This window comes from Neoarius graeffei, chromosome 6 (genome assembly GCF_027579695.1).
Source record: "Neoarius graeffei isolate fNeoGra1 chromosome 6, fNeoGra1.pri, whole genome shotgun sequence".
Lineage (NCBI taxonomy): Eukaryota > Metazoa > Chordata > Actinopteri > Siluriformes > Ariidae > Neoarius > Neoarius graeffei.
Window position 1 is genome coordinate 78,164,286 of NC_083574.1, and position 21,275 is coordinate 78,185,560.

General features: G+C 41.9%; 1 long non-coding RNA gene across 1 annotated transcript in view; it reads left to right on the plus strand.

Moving 5' to 3' along the window:
• Window positions 1-10,764, plus strand: part of LOC132887526 (uncharacterized) — a 62,750-nt gene extending 51,986 nt beyond the window's left edge. Inside the window, exons 2-3 of the long non-coding RNA XR_009654851.1 lie at window positions 10,108-10,550; window positions 10,646-10,764. This is a non-coding gene — a long non-coding RNA (uncharacterized LOC132887526). The remainder of the gene's footprint in view (window positions 1-10,107; window positions 10,551-10,645) is intronic.
• The last annotated feature ends 10,511 nt before the right edge of the window (window positions 10,765-21,275 follow it).

The following is a 21,275-nucleotide window of genomic DNA, read 5'->3' on the forward strand; positions in this document are numbered from 1 at the left end:
GCTTGGAGGAAGTCGGCCGGCCGTTCGCGTTTGGCCAGCAATTCCGGGACGCCTGCTGGCAGTGGCTGAGGGCCGACAGCTGCGACTCCGAGGGACTCATTGACCAGGTGGTACTGGAACAGTTCATCGCGCGTCTACCAGCGGGAACCGCAGAGTGGGTCCAGTGCTACCGCCCGGCGTCGCTGGATCAGGCAATCGAGCTGGCAGAGGATAATCTGGCGGCTGTCCCGACGGCAGGACAGCAGACGACCTCTTCTCTCCTCTCTCTCTCTCTCTCCCCTCCTCCTGTGTCTTCTCGCCCCATTCCCCCACCGCGGAGACGGGGGCCGGCGCCACCTCAGCCGGCCCGCCGCACCCGCGGTGCCCTTCCATGTCTCCCTTCTGTGTCTGTCTCTCCCCCCCCTCAGGTGAGTGAGCCCCAGAGCACTAGTGCAGAGAGGAAGCCCGGGCCGGTTTGCTGGCTCTGCGGGGAACCGGGCCACCTCCAACAGCAGTGCTCGATAATGGAGGTGGGCGCGGTGGTTCGGATCCCCAACGCGAGCTGCCAGGAGCTGCCCTCGATCAGGCCAGAGTGTATCGCATACCGGTGAGTATCCAAGGGGCTACATATCAGGCGTTGGTGGATTCAGGCTGTAATCAGACCTCAATCCACCAAAACCTGGTGCAAGACGAGGCATTGGGGGGAGCACAATTGGTGAAGGTGTTGTGTGCATGGGGATGTTCACAACTACCCTTTAGTGTCGGTCCACATTATTTTCAGAGGGGAAAAATTTATAGTGAAGGCGGCGGTTAATCCTCGCCTTACCCACTCTTTAATTTTGGGGAATGATTGGCCGGGATTTCGGGGTTTAATGACACACTTAGTCAAGAGTGGGTCCTGCCATTTGACAGGGGGAGGTCCCGGTGTCGCTTTGGCGGGAGCAGCTGTCACAGAGCCGTCTACGTCATCTCCGCGCCAGAGTGAGGAGCCGCCGGCTCCTCCTCTCTCTTGGGGAATCCCTCGCGGATTTCCCATTAGATCAATCGCGAGACGAGACTCTGCGGCATGCTTTTGACCAAGTGAGAGTAATCGATGGTCAAACGCTCCAGCCGAACGCCACCCCGTCCTTCCCCTACTTCGCGATTATGAAGGATAGATTATACCAAGTGATGCAGGACACTCAAACTAAAGAGCGAGTCACGCAGCTTTTAATTCCGAAGAGCCGCCGGGAATTGGTATTCCAGGCGGCTCACTTTAATCCCATGGCTGGACACTTAGGGCAGGATAAAACACTAGCCCGAATAATGGCCCGATTCTACTGGCCGGGGATTCGCGGCGATGTCCGTAGGTGGTGTACGGCATGCCGTGAATGCCAGTTAGTAATTCCAGCGGCCCTTCCAAAAGCACCTTTGCGCCCTCTACTGTTAATCGAGACCCCGTTCGAAAGAATTGGGATGGATCTCGTCGGGCCATTAGATCGGTCAACACAAGGGTACCGCTTTATATTAGTTCTGGTGGACTAAGCAATGCGATACCCAGAAGCAGTGCCTCTTTGCAATATCTCAGCATGCAGTATTGCGGAGGTGCTCTTCCGCGTCATCTCCCGAGTTGGAATCCCGAAAGAGATTCTGACTGATCAAGGCACTACGTTTATGTCACGAACACTGAATGAACTGTATGGGTTATTAGGTATTAAGCCGATCCGCACCAGCGTTTATCACCCACAAACGGACGGCTTAGTGGAACGGTTTAATCGCACCCTGAAAAACATAATTAAGAAATTTGTAAGTGAGGATGCACGTAACTGGGATAAATGGCTCGAACCCTTGCTCTTTGCAGTGCGAGAGGTCCCCCAAGCCTCCACGGGGTTCTCCCCGTTTGAATTATTATATGGGCGTAAGCCGCGCAGCATTTTAGACGTGCTGCGAGAAAATTGGGAGGAGGGACCTTCACCAAGCAAAAATGAAATTCAATACGTTATTGACCTGCGTGCAAAACTCCACACACTCACACAACTAACCCAGGAGAATTAGCGGCAGGCCCAAGAACGGCAAACCCGCCTGTACGACAAGGGTACGCGCCTTAGAGAGTTTGCACCGGGAGAGAAAGTACTCGTACTGTTGCCCACATCGAGCTCTAAATTAGTCGCCAAGTGGCAAGGGCTCTTTGAGGTCACACGGTGAGTCGGGGACGTCGACTATGAGGTGAAGCGAACGGACAGGGATGGGGTGCTACAGATTTACCACCTCAACCTACTCAAACTCTGGAACGAGGAGGTCCCCGTGGCGTTGATGTCGGTGGTTCCGGAGAAGGCGGAGCTGGGGCCAGAGGTTCAAAAAGGAACATTAGCATCACGTCCCTCTCCAGTCCCCTGTGGAGACCATCTCTCCCCGACCCAACTCACGGAGGTTGCCCAGTTGCAGACCGAGTTTTCGGACGTGTTCTCACCCTTGCCCGGCCGCACTAACCTCATAGAGCACCACATTGAGACGCCCCCGGGGGTGGTAGTGCGTAGCCGCCCTTACAGATTACCCGAACACAAGAAAAAGGTGGTTCGGGAAGAACTCGAGGCCATGCTCGAAATGGGCATCGTCGAGGAGTCCCACAGTGACTGGAGCAGCCCGGTGGTCTTGGTACCCAAGGCCGACGGGTCGGTCCGGTTCTGTGTGGACTATAGAAAAGTCAACGCGGTGTCTAAATTCGATGCATACCCAATGCCTCATATTGATGAGTTGCTCAATCGGCTAGGCACGGCTCGTTTTTACTCGACACTGGATTTAACAAAGGGTTATTGGCAGATCCCCTTGACTCCATTATCCCGGGAAAAAACAGCCTTTTCCACACCGTTCGGCTTACACCAATTCATCACACTTCCTTTTGGGCTGTTTGGGACGTTTCAGCAGCTGATGGACAGGGTCCTCCGCCCCCACGCCACCTATGTGGCCGCATACCTCGACGATATCATTATTTATAGTAATGACTGGCAGTGGCACTTACAACACCTGAGGGCCGTCCTTAAGTCGCTGAGGCGAGCGGGTCTCACAGCCAACCCAAAGAAGTGTGCGATTGGGCAGGTGGAAGTACCACCCCGATTCCAAAAAAGTTGGGACAAAGTACAAATTGTAAATAAAAATGGAATGCAATAATTTTCAAATCCCAAAAACTGATATTGTATTCACAATAGAACATAGACAACATATCAAATGTTGAAAGTGAGACATTTTGAAATTTCATGCCAAATATTGGCTTATTTGAAATTTCATGACAGCAACACATCTCAAAAAGGTTGGGACAGGGGCAATAAGAGGCTGGAAAAGTTAGAGGTACAAAAAAGGAACAGCTGGAGGACCAAATTGCAACTCATTAGGTCAATTGGCAATAGGTCATTAACATGACTGGGTATAAAAAGAGCATCTTGGAGTGGCAGCGGCTCTCAGAAGTAAAGATGGGAAGAGGATCACCAATCCCCCTAATTCTGCTCCGACAAATAGTGGAGCAATATGAGAAAGGAGTTCAACAGTGTAAAATTGCAAAGAGTTTGAACATATCATCATCTACAGTGCATAATATCATCAAAAGATTCAGAGAATCTGGAAGAATCTCTGTGCGTAAGGGTCAACTCCGGAAAACCATACCGGGTGCCCATGATCTTCGGGCCCTTAGACAGCACTGCATCACATACAGGCATGCTTCTGTATTGGAAATCACAAAATGGGCTCAGGAATATTTCCAGAGAACATTATCTGTGAACACAATTCACTGTGCCATCCGCCGTTGCCAGCTAAAACTCAATAGTTCAAAGAAGAAGCCATATCTAAACATGATCCAGAATCGCAGACGTCTTCTCTGGGCCAAGGCTCATTTAAAATGGACTGTGGCAAAGTGGAAAACTGTTCTGTGGTCAGACGAATCAAAATTTGAAGTTCTTTATGGAAATCAGGGACGCCGTGTCCTTCGGACTAAAGAGGAGAAGGATGACCCAAGTTGTTATCAGCGCTCAGTTCAGAAGCCTGCATCTCTGATGGTATGGGGTTGCATTAGTGTGTGTGGCATGGGCAGCTTACACATCTGGAAAGACACCATCAATGCTGAAAGGTATATCCAGGCTCTAGAGCAACATATGCTCCCATCCAGACGACATCTCTTTCAGGGAAGACCTTGCATTTTCAACATGACAATGCCAAACCACATACTGCATCAATTACAGCATCATGGCTGCGTAGAAGAAGGGTCCGGGTACTGAACTGGCCAGCCTGCAGTCCAGATCTTTCACCCATAGAAAACATTTGGCGCATCATAAAACGGAAGATACGACAAAAAAGACCTAAGACAGTCGAGCAACTAGAATCCTACATTAGACAAGAATGGGTTAACATTCCTATCCCTAAACTTGAGCAACTTGTCTCCTCAGTCCCCAGACATTTACAGACTGTTGTAAAGAGAAAAGGGGATGTCTCACAGTGGTAAACATGGCCTTGTCCCAACTTTTTTGAGATGTGTTGTCATGAAATTTAAAATCACCTAATTTTTCTCTTTAAATGATACATTTTCTCAGTTTAAACATTTGATATGTCATCTATGTTCTATTCTGAATAAAATATGGAATTTTGAAACTTCCATGTCATTGCATTCCATTTTTATTTACGATTTGTACTTTGTCCCAACTTTTTTGGAATCGGGGTTGTACGGTATCTGGGCTTCCACTTGGGCAACGGACAGGTGCGTCCCCAAATTAACAAGACAGCAGCAATTGCGGCCTGCCCGAGGCCCAAGACCAAAAAGGGGGTGAGACAGTTCCTGGGGCTGGCTGGCTACTATCGTCGGTTTATACCTAATTATTCGGACGTCACCAGCCCGCTGACTGATCTCACTAAAAAGGGGGCACCAGATTCAGTCCAGTGGACGGAGCAATGCCAGCGGGCTTTCTCTGAAGTAAAGGCTGCACTGTGCAGGGGGCCACTATTACACTCCCCTGACTTTTCTCTCCCTTTTATGTTACAGACGGATGCGTCGGACAGAGGGCTGGGGGCCGTGTTGTCCCAGGAGGTAAGGGGGAGGATCGTCCCGTGCTGTACATCAGCAGAAAGCTGTTGGTATGCGAGGGTCGCTACCGCACGATAGAAAAGGAGTCCCTCACGATCAAGTGGGTGGTCCTCGCCCTCCGCTACTACCTGCTGGGACGCCCTTTCACCCTCTGTTCGGACCACATGCCCCTCCAGTGGCTCCACCGCATGAAGGATGCCAACACGCGGATCACCCGTTGGTATCTGGCACTCCAACCCTTTAATTTCAAGGTGATCCACAGGCCGGGGGCGCAGATGGTTGTGGCGGACTTTCTCTCCCGTTGGGGGGGGGGGGGGGGGGGGGAGTCGGCTGCAGGCCAGATGGCTGCCTGGCCTGAGTGGGGGTATGTGGCAGCGGGGGCGTGGTCAAGCACCGGTCTGTGACAGGAGGACGGAGTCAGGGAAGGTAAGTGGCAGAATCACTACACCTGATGTCAATTAACCTGTGTTTGTGTGTCTTCCCAGTGACCGCGCCCTATATAAAGAGAGAGAGCAGAGGAAGGCAGCTCTCTCCTGATCCAGCCAACTTGCGTGTTCTGTGTGACTGGGAGTATATTTGTCTCTGAAAAGAACAAATAAATTGAATTATGGAACTTTATTCTGGCCTGCCGTCTTTCTGTGCTCCTCCCCCTCCTACAAACTGCCACACTGGGGTTTACTGCCAGAGCCATAGATATGCTGGCCATAAAAGACCTCCATCTAGTCAGTAGTTTTGAGTGCCTGCACAGGTATAATAATAACTAACTTTTTTTTTTATACTTTTTTCCAATGCAGATTGCACTTGGGTTTCATAACATCTTAGTCATGGTTTGTGCATAAAAGAGGTATAAAGCACCCATTTAGTTTGAGGTCTGTAAGCATACAATAGTCTAAAGTACAGAAAAACTCTTCACAACTGTTGTGGAGAATAAAATTATATATATTTCTCAGTGACTGTGGGATGGTGCTTTGTGGTTTCTGAACCAAGTCAGTACTGCAATGAATGACCTATGCGATTAATCCAATAGTGTTTTAGTACCAATTAATTTAGTTTTTACACCTGCAATGTGTTCTTTTTAAGCCTACATAGTTAACCTGCTGTCAAAAAAAGCTGGACACCAGAGGAATCTCCTGCAGTCGAAAGGCATGTAAGGAAATTAATAGCGAGTAGCTAAGTTCCAGGGAAAATGGACTGTCAGTGTTGCATTACTGAAGAACCTGAAGCCCTAGGAAATGAGACCGAAAAGCAGTTAAATATTTAATCAAAAATTGAATTTCTGCCATGAGAAGAAAAGTAGAGTTACTGGCTGCAAGATGTGAGTGGTGAAGATTCTACTTTATTCAGTCTGTACCTGCCAGGTAGTTCTCAGGCTGCAGGCACTTACAGATGTATGTGCAGGGGAGAGCGGGGAATGCAGACTGGCAAGCAAATCCAAAACGCTAGACAAAATTGAAGTCGAGGGACAGGCAGTGGTCGATCGATCAGCAGACAGAGTAATAAGGGCTAAAGTGTATTTACTAGAGTGAAGAATGACGACAACAACAAGGGTCAAGACCATGATAAGGTAGGCAGAATAACCAGGCTTGGTAAGACACTGAACAATACTTTGCATTGAGTGAGTGTGGGAGAGGTGTTTATATAGCATGGGCTGATTAACCAGGAAATGAGTGACAGGTGTAATTAATAGACAGGTGATAGAGGGCACTGTAGTTCTTGGGTGTTGTAGTTCAGATCGGCCATGTTTGTAGTCTGACTGGAAGTGGCGCTCTCTATCATGATACTGACCATAGTTAACACTAGCTAGGCAGCTGTATGTAGAAACCAGTTCTTCCCAGTCTGAGAGTCAGGCATTCAACCATGTGATGGTAATTCCAGTTTTTCTTGTTTTATCCTGTTCAAGTTTTTTCTTGATCTTTTGTTAAGATGGACCACAATAGGGGCGGTAAAAAAATTCAATTTTGCAATACATCACAATTCTTCCTCTTTTTGTTTTCTGTTAATTTTCACTGAATAAAGCAAGACATAGTTGTGTGCTAGGTTTTCTTTGTTTTATTTTGTAGTCAGTTAATTGCCAATTTACATTGGAATAATGCTTCATGTCATGGACCAGTTGCAGTTATTAATAAATACATAATTACTGCTTTTTTCTTTGTAAAGGATTTTTTTTTCAATCACAATTAATTGTCTTGCAATATATTGATTATCACATAATTGCAATATTAAGATAGTATCATTGTCATGGGGCAAGTATCATAATGGTATCGTGAGTTACCTTGTGATTCCCACTGCTAAACCACAGTGGTGATTGTGCTAACCAGGGATGTGAATTGATTGGTGTAGAGGGAAAAGAGAGGAGATGCAGGATATAGAGGATGTAAATTAGAATGTAAATCCCTGATGCAGTCTTACAATGTGTTTGGACAAATAATGGAAACGATGAATGTTAAGATATAAAAACTAGAAGTGTGTGTGTGTGTGTGTGTGTGTGTGTGTGTGTGTGTGTGAGAGAGAGAGAGAGAGAGAGAGAGAGAGAATGTCGACCTCACAAGTTCTAAATGCTAGAAATGGCCCCACAAGTGACCAAAAAACTGGTGTGGAGAAAAAAAAAGTTTTGAACTCTGTTAAATTGAAATTATTATTATTATTATTATTAGGGCGGCACGGTGGTGTAGTGGTTAGCGCTGTCACCTCACAGCAAGAAGGTCCTGGGTTCGAGCCCCATGGCCGGCGAGGGCCTTTCTGTACGGAGTTTGCATGTTCTCCCCGTGTCCACGTGGGTTTCCTCCGGGTGCTCCGGTTTCCCCCACAGTCCAAAGACATGTAGGTTAGGTTAAGTGGTGACTCTAAATTGACCGTAGGTGTGAATGTGAGTGTGAATGGTTGTGTGTCAATGTGTCAGCCCTGTGATGACCTGGCGACTTGTCCAGGGTGTACCCTGCCTTTTGCCCGTAGTCAGCAGGGATAGGCTCCAGCTTGCCTGCGACCCTGTAGAACAGGATAAAGTGGCTAGAGATAATGAGATTATTATTATTATTATTATTATTAGTGGTGGTAGTAGTAGTATTTTATCTTGCCTGATTTTTTTACAGGTGTGTAGAACCAATGGAAAGGGTGGACCCCACAATTGGGCAAAAAACCTTTGGACCCTTCAAGGGAGGAAAATGTGTGTGTGTGTGTGTGTGTGTGTGTGTGTGTGTGTGTGTGTGTGTGTGTGTGTGTGTTAGATTTTTAGATTATATTTAGCAATTAGTCTTATGATAATGGAAGTTAAAACACTGCATTTTTTGTGCTTCAAAGGGTGTCTATAGTGAAAATGCAGCCTGGATACCAGAATACTGCAAAGCTTTGAAGGCATTCAGGGAACATTTACATTCATATGAGCCCAGCACATATTATTCCATAGAATATCTCTCATACTTTATTTATTACTAGTGTGTGTATGCAACTCACTAGTAATAAATTACCCACAGGACCTAAATTAACTTCTTCATACACAAGCAGTTTGAAGGAATGGTAGAAAGCCCCAGATGCAAATTTCTCTCTTTTGTATATCATGCATGTCATAATAATTTGCAAATTTCAGTGTGAAAAAGCCTCAGGAACAATGTCTTCCACTGTCCTGGGAAAGAGAGAGGAAGTTTATTTCTTTTCTTTTTTGATTAAAAAAAAGCAATGAGTGTTAGCAGTGAGAGAGTGAGAAACAGCAAGAGCATATCAAATATTTTTCAGTATTATGCTAGATAATTAGGACCACAGGGAGCTGGAGAATAATTAAACTCAGCGAAATAGTTTACTAATCCTTTGAGAGAACACTAATAGTGCAGCATTTACATCAAGCATGCTGGTTTGAATGATAAACTTTTGACTTGACAAAGGATGATCTAAAAATGTTATCTAATTATAAAGCCCATAATGTTCACTGCTGATCATGTAAGCCAGCACCAGGCCAGAATAATAAATAAGATGACAAATACATAAAAATACACAGCAGGAGACATTTAGAAGAGCTCTCTTGCACATACAGGGTAACACTGTGTCACAACTGCAAATTATAAGGATTCACATGAGCCAATTTGTGTGTAAAGTTAGCCAGTTTTGGTTAGCATAAAGAGTATACTTAGTGCTTTTATCCTCTAGTAGTGAATGAGAACAATTTTGATGCATTTTATATGAATGCATTCAGAATTAAAATTGAGTGTTAATTCTCCTTTCTAGGGGTATAACGCAATGTCATTATCTTTATCCATTTAGTGCTTCAAATATATACTGGTATCTGTGTATGCTGAATTCACTCAAGGTAAAAAGGTAATTTCTGACCTAGGAAAATTAATTTACTACTTCAGAAATTAACTAGGAAAAAACAAAGAAAACACCAATTCAGTATTCATTCAGTATTCTACTTAGGATCTTGGGGTGGTGTCTTCAATGCTGAGTTCAGCAAGTGATGGAAAAAAAAATAACATGGCTGCTCAGAGCATTAGCAGTAAACACAGTAGCAGTTCTTACCTTTAAATGAGGTATGCTTTATTTTATTCTGTCTCCTCTGCATGTGCTTTGCAGGAATCAACAGAGCTAAACACTGAGGTCTGGAAGGCTTTAAATGAGGATAACTACTAAAGTAATGTTCAGTATTCTTTATTTGTACATTTTGATCAGCATGAGCTTCATGAACTAACACTGGATTTGGAGCACAAGATAGATAAATAGTATAATGATACAGGAAAGCAGTTTGTAAAATAGAAATCTAAACTACAACATAACACAATCCCATACATAGATATTAGTAACTAACATTGTAAATAGACAATATATTTACATTTAAGACTGCAGTGATTGCAGCCTGCCTGAGACCTAAGACAAAAAAGGGGGTGAGGCAGTTCCTGGGGCTTGCTGGCTATTATAGGTGATTCATGCCTAACTGTTCAGATGTTATTAGCCCGCTGACTGACCTCACTAAAAAGGGGTTGCAAGATCCAGTCCAGTGGATGGAGCCATGCAAACAAGCTTTTGCTCAGGTAAAGGCAGTTTTGTGTGAGAGCCCACTGTTGCATTCTCCTGACTTTTCTCTCCCTTTTGTTTTACAGACCGACACATCAGATAGAGAGCTGGGGGCCATTTTGTCCCAGGTGGTGGAGGCGAGGAGCATCTAGTGCTGTACATCAGCCGCAAGCTCTCCATACGAGATTCAAAGTACAGCACGATAGAAAAAGAGTGTCTGGCCATCAAGTGGGTGGTCCTCACCCTCTGGTACTACCTGCTAGGATGCCCATTCACCCTCTGTTCCGACCATGGCCTGCTCCAGTGGCTCCACCCCATGAAGGATGCCAATGTGCGGATCACTCATTGGCATCTGGCCCTTCAGCCCTTTAAGTTTGAGGTGGTCCACAGGCCAGGGGCACAGATGGTGGTGGCAGATTACCTCTCCCACCGGGCAGGGAGTCAGCTGCAGGCTGGACGTCTCCCTGGCCTGAGCCGGGCAGTGGAGGTATGTGGCAGCAAGGACATGGTCAAGCATCAGCTGTGAATGGTGAGGAGGCATTTTGAACTAGTAGGTAACGTGATGAGGTGCACCTGTGTTTAATTACTGGCTGTCTTATTAACCTGTGTTTCTGTGTCTTTCAGACAGCCAGAAACAAGAGACAGAGCTGTGACACCCAGTCGCATGTGTGTGTGTGTTTAGTGTGTTTATGGTTTGTGAATAGTCACTGAAAAGTGTGCACAATAAAAAGAACACACCTGTTCTGAAGTCTGTTCCCATGTTTCCCAAACATCTGAAAGTTGTTACAACTATATTGTCAGTTCTTCAGTTCAATTCCGACATCGACCAACCTATAAGCTAGCCAGCTATCAAGTATATTCTAAGTATTGTCCTGTTCATCTGTGGCAGTCTAGGTTTTAAAGTACAATATTAACCACAAATTACAAACATGGGAAGAAATACAACCCAAATTCCCAAACAGTTGGGATGCTGTGCACAATGTAACTTAAAACACAATATGATGATTTACAAATCATAGAAACCCTATACTGTATTTAATTGAAAATAGTACAAAAAAACAACATATCAAATATGGCAACTGAGAAATGTACTGTTTTTTGAAAAATATATGTTCATTTTGAATTTGATGCCAGCAACACATTTGAAAAAAGTTGAGACAGGGGATGTTTACCACTGTGTTGCATCACCTCTACTTTTAACAACACTGTAAATGTTTGGGAACTGAGAAAACCAATTGTTCTTGTTCTGAAAGTAAAATGTCCCATTCTTATCTGATGTACAATTTCAGTTGCTCAACAGTTCTGAGTTTCTATTGTTGTAGTTTGCACTTAACAATCTGCCAAATATTTTCAACTAGCAGGTTACCTAGCATTGCCTGGGTTTTGCAAAATTCTGGGTTGCCCCAGACTTCCATGTCAAATTTGGCGAAGATCTGTAGAGAAATGGTGATGTTAACCCAAGACAAACAAAAATCCAAACATCCACCATCCAATACAAAAAAAACCCAATACATTTTCTGAGTTTCAACATTTGATACGCTACCTTTGAACTATTTTCAATGAAATATATGGTTTCCATGATTTGCAAATAATAGCATTCTGTTTTTATTTACATTTTACACTTTATCACAACTGTTTTTGGAAAATGGGGGCCTTTCTGTGTGGAGTTTACATGTTCTCCCTGTGTCTGTGTGAGTTTACTCTGGGTGCTCTGGTTTCCCCCACAGTTCAAAGACATGCAGTTAGGTTAACATGGGCTGAAGTGCCCTTGAACAAGGTACGTAACACCTAACTGCTCCCTGGGCACTGTAGTATGGCTGCCCACTGGTCTGTGTGTGTGTGTGTGTGTGTGTGTGTGTGTGTGTGTGTGTGTGTGTGTGTGTGTGTGTGTGTTTTTTTCACTGCTTCAGATGGGCAGACATCCGAAGTCTCCCGGAAGTTCCGGGAGTCTCCCGCATATTGATAGTGGCTCCTTGATGCCCGCAAATTGGATAATATCTCCCGGAATCTAGAGCAAGCAAGCAAGAGCATGCACGCGAAACATTAATGTCTGCATCGCACATATGATGGAGTGCGCGAGGGAGAGCGAGAGAGACTGCATGTGTGCCTGTTCATGTAGCGCATGCTAGACAAAGAGCATCCTGATTTGTTTACAGACATCCCAACCTGCAGAAACTCAATCCCCCGCTGATGGGAAAAAAGTCATGCAGCATGACTTTTTTTCCCATCAGCGGGGGGGTTCATGACACCTCCCTGAAATGAGTTTCTGCAGGTTGGGATGTCTGGATGGGTTAAATGCAGAGGATGAATTTCACTGTGCTTGAGTGTGCATGTGACAAATAAAGGCCTCTTCTTCTTCTAAACACAAACACAACATTGCCCCCCCCCCCCCCCCCCGTCCTATTAAAATTAAATCCTGCCATATTTAATGTGCTCATGGAAAAAAAAAACTGCTCTACTATAACACAAGAATAACTGTCATAAACATTTGGAGGCTGCTGGATGACATCTGAGAACTGATACCATTGGCTCACAACAATAAACATGACCCAAGCTAAAGCTAGTTAGCCTTTACATTTTTGTGAATGGGAAATCTACTACAATTGCTATCTCCCCCTTTTAAAAACATCTCTGGAACTGCTTTCTGTATACTGGCTTATGTGACGCACGATCTTAAGTCATATGACTTGAATTAGCTAATAAAAATAAATTAGAACAACAAATTAAGAATGAAGCTACCTTGCAGTTCTTTGAAAATGCCACATGATGGTGCTCAAATGAACAGCATGCACTATAACACTCCATCCATCCATTATCTGTAGCTGCTTATCCTGTTCTACAGGGCCCCAGGCAAGCTAAAGCCTATCCCAGCTGACTATGGGCGAGAGGCAGGGTACACCCTGGATAAGTCGCCAGGTCATCACAGGGCTGATACAGAGACAAACAACCATTCACACTCACACCGACGGTCAATTTAGAGTCACCAATTAACCTAACCTGCATGTCTTTGGATTGTGGAGGAAACTGGAACACCCGGAGGAAACCCACGCAGACATGGGGAGAACATGCAAACTCCACACAGAAAGACCCTCGCTGGCCACTGGGCTCGAACCCAGGACCTTCTTGCTGTGAGGCGACAGTGTTAACCACTACACCACCATGCTGCCCACTATAACATTCCTCACATTTTATTAGATACAATATGACTATAAAATTTACAGAATGCCTAAAGATTCAAAACATGACAACCAAACAAATGTTCAGGAAGACATAAGTACTTCTTTTTGTAATAGGCCTAAATAAATGAAAATGCATGGAAAATACAAGATTGCGCTTAAACTGGATGCAAATCCATATTCCATGTCAACCCTGAGAGGCAGCCTGCTGCCACTCATGCCTAAAATTAAACAGGAGCTGAAATACAGTGGTGCTTGAAAGTTTGTGAACCCTTTAGAATTTTCTATATTTCTGCATAAATATGACCTAAAACATCATCAGATTTTCCACACAAGTCCTAAAAGTAGATAAAGAGAACCCAGTTAAACAAATGGGACAAAAATATTATACTTGGTCATTTATTTATCAAGGAAAATGATCCAATATTACATATCTGTGAGTGGCAAAAGTATGTGAACCTCTAGGATTAGCAGTTAATTTGAAGGTGAAATTAGAGTCAGGTGTTTTCAATCAATAGCATGACAATCAGGTGTGAGTGGGCACCCTGCTTTATTTAAAGAACAGAGATCTATCAAAGTCTGATCTTCACAACACACATTTGTGGAAGTTTGTGGAAGTGTATCATGGCATGAACAAAGGAGATTTCTGAGGACCTCAGAAAAAACATTGATGATGCTCATCAGGCTGGAAAAGGTTACAAAACCATCTCTAAAGAGTTTGGACTCCACCAATCCACAGTCAGACAGATTGTGTACAAATGAAGGAAATTCAGGACCATTGTTACACTCCCCAGGAGTGGTCAACCAACAAAGATCACTCCAAGAGCAAGGCATGTAATAGTCGGCAAGGTCCCAAAGGACCCCAGGGTAACTTCTAAGCAACTGAAGGCCTCTCTCAAATTGGTTAAGGTTAATGTTCATGAGTCTACCATCAGGAGAACACTGAACAAAAATGGTGTGCATGGCAGGGTTGCAAGGATAAAGCCACTGCTCTCCAAAAAGAACATTGCTGTTCATCTGCAGTTTGCTAAAGATCACGTGGACAAGCCAGAAGGCTATTGGAAAAATCTTTTGTGGACGGATGAGACCAAAATACAACTTTTTGGTTTAAATGAGAAGCGTTATGTTTGGAGAAAGGAAACCACTGCATTCCAGCATAAGAACCTTATCCCATCTGTGAAACATGGTGGTGGTAGTATCATGGTTTGAGTCTGTTTTGCTGCATCTGGGCCAGGACGGTTTGCCATCATTGATGGAACAATGAATTCTAAATTATACCAGCAAATTCTAAAGGAAAATGTCAGGACATCTGTCCGTGAACTGAATCTCAAGAGAAGGTGGGTCATGCAGCAAGACAACAACCCTAACACGCAAGTTGTTCTACCAGAGAATGGTTAAAGAAGAATAAAGTTAATGTTTTGGAACGGCCAAGTCAAAGTCCTGACCTTAATTCAATTGAAATGCTGTGCAAGGACCTGAAGCGAGCAGTTCATGTAAGGAAACCCACCAACATCCCAGAGTTGAAGCTGTTCTGTACGGAGGAATGGGCTAAAATTCCTCCAAGCCGGTGTGCAGGACTGATCAACAGTTACCACAAACGTTTAGTTGCAGTTATTGCTGCACAAGGGGGTCACACCAGATACTGAAAGCAAAGGTTCACATACTTTTGCCACTCACAGATATGTAATATTGGATCACTTTCCTCAATAAATAAATGACCAAGTATAATATTTTTGTCTGAGTTATTTAACTGGGTTCTCTTTATCTACTTTTAGGACTTGTGTGAAAATCTGATGATGTTTTAGGTTATATTTATGCAGAAATGTAGAAAATTCTAAAGGGTTCACAAACTTTCAAGCACCACTGTACATAGAGGATTTAGGAGTCATTTCAAAGGCCAAGCCTACTAACTGGTGTGATGGCATAGTACCAGTGTCCCAACCAAACTCTGAGGTCCACAAAAGTGTTGACTTGACAAAACTGAAACACTCAGTGAAGAGAGAAAGCACATTCTTCCTCTTCCTTTGGCGGGAAAATTCAGAAAGGCAGTGAGGTGAACAGCTGGCTGTGCTAACAGCTGACGGCGAAAGCTGGTTGTCCCAGCAACTTGCTACCGGGCTATATGGGCCCAAAGAAGATCCCCACTGCTGAGGAAGTCGATGACATAAAAAAGTCACTCGACTTCATCACTGAAGAAGTTTCTGCTGTCAGGCTGCAGCAGAAGAGCATACTGGACTTGGTGGAAGAGGTGAAAACACTGCGGATCCAAAATGTGGAGAAGGATAAGCGGCTCGCCGACCTGGAAAGCTGAGTGGCTGACCTGGAGCAATACTCCAGAATGAACGACGTTGTCGTCACCGGGCTCCAGGTAAAATCTCGGTCATATGCTCGGGTGGTGACTGCTATCAGCGGGGAGGAGCCCGGGGAGCTGGATGTGAGCTCCACGGAGCAGCAGGTAGCTGCTTTCCTGCAGTCCAGGGGAATTCACCTGGACTGTGATAACATCAAGGCTTGCCACCCGCTACCAAGGAGGAACACCAGAGACAAGCAGGCCATCATCATGAGATTCATCAGCTGGAAACATAAAGCTACACTACTGAAACAAGGAAGAAAACTGAAAGGGACAAACATCTACATCAACGAGCACCTGACAAAACGCAATGCTGACATCGCCAGAAAAGCATGACATCTGAAGAAGGAAAATAAAATTCAATCTACATGGCTCACCAACTGCAAAGTATTCATTAAGCTGAACGGGACACCGGAGGAGGCGAGAGTTCTGGTCATATGGAACATCGAGGACTTGAACAAATACCAGTGATGCTATCGGGACTGTACGGTAATCAATACCGACGTGACCCTACACCAAACCCAGCCATGACACACACCGAAATAACTCCTTCATCCATTACCCGGAACACTACTCGGCTCACGCAAATGCTTGTTCATTATGAAAACCTGGAACTGAAACCACATGAATTCACTGACCATAAAGTATTGGATATAGATAATGACATAGACCTGGACAATAACTTTTTTTCAACCATTAATGACAATTGCCACTATTACACAGAGGAACAGTACAATCAGTCCACTCAGGCTGTGGGGAAATTATCAATAATACACTTCAACAGCAGAAGCATGTACACTAACTTCAAACACATCAAGAAATACTTAAGTCAGTTTACTCATCCATTCAACATAATTGCCATAACGGAGACCTGGATTGACCTGGAGAAAGGAGTGGATTTCGAACTGGCTGGATATGAATTTAATTATATAAACAGGAAAAATAAAGGTGGAGGAGGAGTGGCGGTGTATGTGGACTGTAATTTGAATTATAAGGTAATAGATGGCATGACAACAGTGATAACTTATTAGAATGTTTAACAATTGAAATTAATATTGAAAAAAGTAAAAATTTATTAATTAGCTGTATATATAGAGCGCCAGAAACTAGTATAGAGGCATTTAAGGACTGGGTAGAAAAGACATTTACAGTAGATAATAAAAAAGTTATCTTCATTTGTGGGGATACTAATATTGATCTGTTGAACCCTAATAAGCACAGTATGACTGAGGAATTTATTAATACCATGTACAGTATGAGTCTCCACCCAAAAATTACCAGACCCACCAGAATTACTGACCATAGTGCTACCTTAATAGATAATATATTTACCAATGATATAGATAATAACATTATAAGTGGAATATTAATCAATGATATTAGTGATCATCTACCAGTTTTTACAATTTATGACTGTAATCATAAGAGAAATGTGACAGACCATAAACTTAAGTATAGAAGAGTTAGGACTGAGGAAGCCATGTTTACATTAAATAATGATTTATTAATGCAAGACTGGGAATCAGTTTATATAGAGAATAGCATTGATAGAGCATATGATAACTTTTTAAGTATATTCAAATTATTATATGATAAAAATTGCCCACTGAAGCAATATAGTACAAAACAAAACTATAATGACCAACCTTGGATTACTAAGGGATTACAAAATGCCTGAAAGAAGAAAAACACTCTGTATAGAGAATTTATAAAATTAAGAACCAAAGAGGCAGAAAATAAATATAAAAAAATATAAAAACAAGTTAACGAGTATCATAAGGAGATGTAGGAAGGATTATTATGGTAAATTAATATATAATAACAAAAATAATATTAAAGGAATATGGAATATATTAAATAGTGTTATTAAAGATGGTTCTGGACAAATACATTACCCTAAATATTTTAATGACAAAGGTATCGAAAATTATAACATGGATGTAGTTGCTAATAGTTTTAATAATTTTTTTGTTAATGTTGGACCAAGATTAGCTCAAAATATCTCTGATCCAGTAACAAATGATGATTGTATAGATAATATTATTAAGAGGAATTCTTGTTCTATGTTTCTTACACCAGTAGATGAGAAGGAAATTATTGATATAGTTAATAAATGTAGTAATAAAATATCCACAGATTGTAATGATATTGATATGAAACTAGTGAAAACTATTATTGGGGGGATTTCTAAACCATTAACATACATCTGTAACTTGTCATTTCAAACCGGTACATTTCCAAGCAATATGAAAATAGCAAAAGTAATTCCATTGTATAAATCTGGGGACAAACACAACTTCACAAATTACAGACCTGTTTCTTTACTTCCTCAATTCTCCAAAATTCTTGAAAAACTATTCAATAACAGATTAGATAAATTCATTGAAAAATACAAACTACTCAGTGATAGTCAATATGGATTTAGAGCAAATAGATCAACAGAGATGGCACTAATGGAATCAGTTGAAGAAATCAGTAACTCTATAGATGATAAGAAACATGTCGCTGGGATATTTATTGATCTTCAAAAAGCTTTTGATACTATTAATCATGATATATTAATTAATAAGATGGAACAATATGAGATAAGGGGAGTTGTATTAAATTGGATAAAAAGTTATTTGAGCAACAGGACACAATTTGTGAAGTTGGGTGACTCTGTCTCAACTAATTTGAATATTGATTGTGGTGTCCCTCAGGGGTCAGTATTGGGTCCTAAACTGTTTATTCTTTATATAAATGATATGTGCAATGTATCAAAGATATTTAAGATGGTATTATTTGCAGATGACACAAATATGTTTTGTTCTGGAACAAATTTACATGAGTTAGAAAACATAATCTCTTCAGAATTGTGCAGGTTAAAAAGTTGGTTTGATCGAAATAAATTATCATTAAATCTGTCTAAAACAAAAATCTTGTTATTTAATAATTATAAAATAAATAGGGCAATAAATGTACAGGTAGATGGTGTTGATATTGAAAGAGTTTCTAATAATAAATTTCTTGGGGTAATAATAGATGATAGAATTAATTGGAAATCACATATAAAATACATACTAATGAAACTATCTAGAAGTATATCTGTGTTGAGTAAAGCTAAGCATGTCCTGGACTATAATTCACTCCACATTCTTTACTGTTCCCTGGTTTTACCGTACTTAAATTACTGCTCAGTGGTGTGGGGAAATACATATAAATGTTCACTTCATGCAATAACTATACTTCAGAAAAGAGCTATAAGAATAATTCATAGTGCTGGTTACGGAGATCATACTAATTCACTATTCTTAAATTCAAAATGTTTAAAATTCAGGGATATTATAGAATATAAAACTGCCTTAGTAATGTACAAAGTAAGGAATTATAAAGTACCAAGGAATATCCAAATAATGTTCTCGGATAGAGAGGGGGGGCTATAATTTTAGGGGGAAATTGAAATTTAAAATTCGCAGTGCTAGGACAACATTAAAAATGTTCAGTATCTATTTGTGGAGTAAAGCTATGGAACAGTTTGAATGTGGAGCTCATGAAATGAACGTACAACTATAAACCAGTTCAAAAAAGGTATAAGGAACAGATCTTTATGAGGTATAGGGAGGAGGAATTACAATAACATGCTATTGATAATATAAGTGTATATGTGGGTATGGGTACATTCGGATATATTATATAAGAAGTGAGTATTTGTGTGTGTATATATATATATATATATATATATATATATATATATATATATATATATATACACCACACACAAATACTCACTTTTATATATATGCTTATATATTATATACAATTATGCAATATATATATATATATATATATATATATATATATATATATATATATATATATATATATATAGTGCATAATTGTATATAATATATAAGCATAATATGCATAATTATGATATGGGTGTCTGTGTACATATGGATGTGTATAGTTATAGGTATGTGTATATGTATGTACTGTATATATGTATTGTACGTATAATGGAAATTTTCAGTAAACACTTCAGAACGCTTAGCAGTCGTCTTTTCAGTTATTTATTATAGTAGATCATATAACAGATATATAAAATAGGAAAGGAAAGAGAAGAATAGAAGAAGACACCACTTCTGATGATGCCGAGAGTACGCGCACTCCGAGTTGTGTTTTAGGAATGTTATCTATTATACTCTGAAGGCATTCGCTCACTGCTTGTGTCTTCACATGATTGGCTCAAGATTTTCTTTGAAGCTTTGTTAAAGCGTGCACCTGGCGTGCTCTGGTATGTGCAGGCGGATGCGAGTTAGGGAGAGCTCAAGCTCCCTGCTTATCACCACCGAGGTCAGGAAAGGTGGTTACATCATGAGAAGATGCGTAGTTAGGACGAACTCAAGCACCTTGCTCATTACCACCAAGGCCACAGAAAAGCGATTACAACATTGGAAAAAAAACATCTTTCTCAGTATATTAGGCCACTTGAGCTCAACACACAGAAACACAGAGAATAGGAATGTTCATCCACTAAATTTCCCTCACATATGTGTGTATATTTAGGGTTGCATCGAATCCAAGATTCGGTTTCGGATTCGGCCAAACCTTGGCCTTTTTAATAGGGGTTTCTGGAATCTTCAGATAGCAGAACCTGCCAAAAGCTGGAGTTTTTATCTAATTTGGAAACACTTTGGCTCCCTCTACTTTACCTAAGGTATGCTCTACTGATAGCAGAATTGATTGATTGATTGATTGATTGATTGATTGATTGATTGATTGATTGATTGATTGATTCCGAACAGTAAAGAAGATATAAAAACAAACAAAAAAACAAAATATAAAAATAAAAAATGCAATCATCAAAACATCGTCATAAACAGAATAGCGTAGCCACAAGGCAATAACATAATAATGTTCGGAAAGGATTAGGAAGAAGTAAATAACTTATCAAATCCTAACCCTCTATACCACCTTAATCATGCATCACTTTCCACCATAATAAACTATATATACAAAAGAAAGCAAAATCAACAAAAAAAAAACATACCAACATACCAAGACATACCAACATGGTATAATATCGTCCAAATCAAATCATATATATGCATATATACTAGGGATGTACCGAATCCTGATTTTTAAGGTTCTGCCAAATATCGAATCCACTGCTTAAGATTCGGCCAAATCCGAAACCGAATACCGAATCCTACTCCGAACATCAGCTAGTACATTATAATGCAGTGAAAAACATTGCACATTTCCTTTTCTTAATAGTAAGATAGAGATACTTTATCCAGAAGGAATATTTTATTATTTTATTTTAAACTGTAAAAACATAGGCAATAACTTCATCTCATCTCATTATCTCTAGCCGCTTTATCCTTCTACAGGGTCGCAGGCAAGCTGGAGCCTATCCCAGCTGACTACGGGCGAAAGGCGGGGTACACCCTGGACAAGTCGCCAGGTCATCACAGGGCTGACACAGACAACCATTCACGGTCAATTTAGAGTCACCAGTTAACCTAACCTGCATGTCTTTGGACTGTGGGGGAAACTGGAGCACCCGGAGGAAACCCACGCGGACAACATGCAAACTCCACACAGAAAGGCCCTCGCCGGCCCCGGGGCTCGAACCCAGGACCTTCTTGCTGTGAGGCGACAGCGCTAACCACTACACCACCGTGCCGCCAGGCAATAACTTCTGCCACTATTTTGTATTTGAATAGTCACACTTAGAGAACACCAC